The 3,557-nt window shown below is 37.2% G+C and overlaps 1 protein-coding gene across 5 annotated transcripts in view; it reads right to left on the bottom strand.

Moving 5' to 3' along the window:
- Positions 1-3,557, bottom strand: part of TPD52L1 (TPD52 like 1) — a 63,960-nt gene that overhangs the window by 14,331 nt on the left and 46,072 nt on the right. The gene's annotated exons all lie outside the window — the stretch shown is intronic.

Here is a 3,557-nt window from a genome sequence, read left to right as displayed (position 1 = left end):
TGTTATGAGCACTAATTTATAACAGTATAAAATTCAGAAGATGTACAATGCTAAGGATTATTCACCTACAAAATAAGTTAGAGGGTTGCAGCACTGGGTAGCTAAGGTTGGGGAGGAAAGAGGAGCATGGCAGCTGCATGAAAAGGATTTTGCCCCCAGAAGAGTGGTTTCTCTGTTCATTGGGACATAGGGGAGAGAGGATTTTGCCACTTCTCCTTCCTTCATGTAGACTTCATCTTCTTGAAATCCTAACAAAGCAGAATAGAACATTCAGGGGAAGTTCATCTGGCCTGCTGTTGATACATTTTAGTAAATATTTTCAGAGATAACTCAGTGTGAAATATCTTTTGGATTATCAGTTAAGACCTTGCTTCTTCAGAACAAAAGTAAACGTTTTTAATGTGATGCTCTGCCCAGCTGACATAGCAGGTAGCCTGGGAAATAGATTTTTTTTTCACAAAGAAGTTAGGTTTCATTATTCAGAATCGGGCTGACTGCAAGCCCTTTCAAAATCCTTACTGCCACAGGGGTAAAGGCCAAACATGCCAGACCGCTGAACATACTGGGAATGATGATGATCATCTGGATTTTAGAAATCAGTTTCAAGTGTCTGCTCTGAATGAAAGCAGAGCAGGGATTTGCATCTGGATGTCATTGGTGACTATCAATCTTAATGCCTAAACAAGAGAATCAAGCCAGAGTCTAATGTGTGTTTAAAACAGTATTATGGGAAGGGGCAGAGATAATCCATATGCTAGACCAGTGAAATGAAATGAAATGAAATGAAATGAAATTATTTGGATTAGAAAAAAAGCAAGCAAACAATGACACAAAGAAAGCATGCCTCCCTAGAGCTCACTCCCCCAAACACAGCTGGCATTAGAGTGGGAATGGGGGGGATTTTTAACCTAGGTCATTTAAGTAATAAGGTTTACAGTGTAACCCAACATAGAGCTGCACCTGCCCAAGTTGAGCCAAGATCTTAGGCCAGCCTTGCTGTTGAGGTAAGCATACTGACTATTACTCTAGATTTGGGATGTTCAGCAGATGTAGAAGACCCAATTCATACCATACTTTATGTAACTATGAGATACTAGCTATGCTGCTTGCTTCTTCATTGTCACTTGTCAAGAAAACTCTCCTTACTGAACACTTAATTAAAATCAGTATGTTTCCACAAAAAATGTCAGTGCAGGTCAGTTTGTATTTTCTTGAAAAATTCCCAACCAGGTATAAGGTAATCAATGTGGGCAAAAAAAGCTACTAGAATCAAGCTTCTTGATTAATCAAAATGCTTATGGATTTAGCCTCTGCTTTCAGCCCTTGGCTAAAGGGCTAATGGGATAAATACTGCCCAGCTGCTTTCCAAGTGCTAGTCAGAAGCATGATGATCATGGTGGGGAGGGGACTGATACGTAGGATGAAAGAATTGGTTAGCAGTCATGTTAAGTATTAAAGGACACACTATATTACAGCAAAGATATTTCTCCCTTTGCAGTTAATCTCAAACCCTATGCAAAGCCCACGTAACAGGACTTGGGAAGTACCGAATAGTCAGAGTCCTCCTCCTATGATCAAAAACCAGCGTCCAAGGTATTTGCACAACAATTCTGTGACCACAGCTCTGGGATCCAGAGCAGAGAAGCAGCAACAGGACCTGTCCACTAAGCAGTGGGTTTGCCTTGGTTACATGAGGAGGTGTTAGGAAAAGAACGGAAGATAAAACAAAAATATGTTTGTGCCACGTGCTGCATGCGCATCTCATCATGCATTTCTCAAAAACATACAGTACAATTAGGAGTGCAGAGAAGGCACTCCTAATAAGAATAAACAAAGGTAGAAAACAGCTTTGGTATGATAAGCAACTAAATAGACTGGAGCCTCAGCCTGGAAGAGACGTAGCTGAAGGGCAATACAACAAAACTACAGGAAATCATGAGTGACTTCAAGGAAAGGATAAGTAGAGAGAAGTAAATTCACTGTTTCTCCCAACAGAAGAAACAGAAGGCATCGAAGGAAGGCAGACAAGGTAGAGATTCAGAATAGAAAATAAATAAATAAATCACACAAACCTCTTCACCACAAAACTGTCTGCTAATCTGGGTGGTCATGAGGTGTTATGAATGCCAAAAACTCATTTAAGTTGAAAAAACTGATAAATTCATGAAGAAGAATCCATCAAAGACTTTTAAATGAAAAGTGTCACCTCTGTTTTAAAACATTCTCAGTTGACAGATTGCTGAAAGCTTGAAGAATGTGCCCAAGAAAATACAACTGCATGGGTCCTTGTTGTTATACCTTTTCTAGGCATATGCTGCCTATGGATGTTTAACTGTACTGAGTCAAACAATTCTTAGCTTATCCTGGTTGTAAGTCACTCACTAGAATTCCACTTTAAATTGAAATGTGAAAAAGTCATTGTAAAGCAGATTTTTCTTTCATAGTTTCACCCAGAAGAACAGCTGTAATATTTCTATACAGGGTTTATTTAGCTGTATGTAAAAGGTAGGTATGAAGGAGGGACTCTACAAGGATTTCTAAAGATTCAGATTAAAAATAAAAAAGTGGAAAAATGCTTCAACCATTTGCAGCAACAACATATCTGTATTTGAAATACTGTGAAATGAATTCACACAGTTCTTAGTATACAGTTACTTCTTGCACTACAAAATTACCAAAAAAGTGAGTATATGCTGATATCGCTAATAAATGAGACCCTAATCCTGCAGTTCAAACAATATGCAGTCTGTATCCATTTATTTCATCACAAAAAAAATCAACTCCCTAAAACACCTGAAAAGAAATTTGTACTCCTACTACCAACCTGAAAGCTGAAGTGCTAGCTTATTATGATGTACAGTTTCTTCATTTATCTTCTCATTTTGAGGAACTCTAAGATCAACATTTTAAAGATACATTAACATATAAAACCTGGCATTTAAGTCACACATCTAAATAACAATTTTCCCACTGCCCTAAACTCCTACTATTTTCATCATACCTATTTTTTATGAATACAGCTGAACAATAAAACTTTGTCTTCTATCTTAGTAGGCTTGGACCAGCAGACTGAAAGCCAAGGGCAAGAGGCAAAAGCCTTTCAGATAGATAAAATATTAAAACTTCAAAACATTTAGAAACAAATACACGAAGTATGCAGATGATGGGAAACAGAACAAGTAAGAGGAGAAAAGGCAGTAACAGTTTAGTAAGTAATAAAACCTGACTTCAGGATATGGTACTATTTTTATTTTATCCTTTCTACAACTTGAAAAAGCTGATAAAAAATAGCCTGAAATCCTTTTTGATTTATCTTTCCAAGAAGACCTCCAGGCAGGCTTGTTTTCTTTAGATAATGTTTGTCTCCAGAACTTATTTATGAATAAAATTAAGTTAATGAAGATTTAACTGCATCTTTTTCTTCCATTTTATTTGTACACTTTCCTGGGATTGCAAAATTATTCAAAAGGGGATTTCCAAGTTGTCTTTTTTTTAATCCAGGACTGAAACAAGAATTATATTTTTATTCACAGTTGCCCTTTCCTTTCAGCTGGAAC

This window comes from Dromaius novaehollandiae, chromosome 3 (assembly GCF_036370855.1).
Source record: "Dromaius novaehollandiae isolate bDroNov1 chromosome 3, bDroNov1.hap1, whole genome shotgun sequence".
Taxonomy (NCBI): Eukaryota; Metazoa; Chordata; class Aves; order Casuariiformes; family Dromaiidae; genus Dromaius; species Dromaius novaehollandiae.
This window is presented reverse-complemented; position numbering and strand designations above follow the sequence as displayed.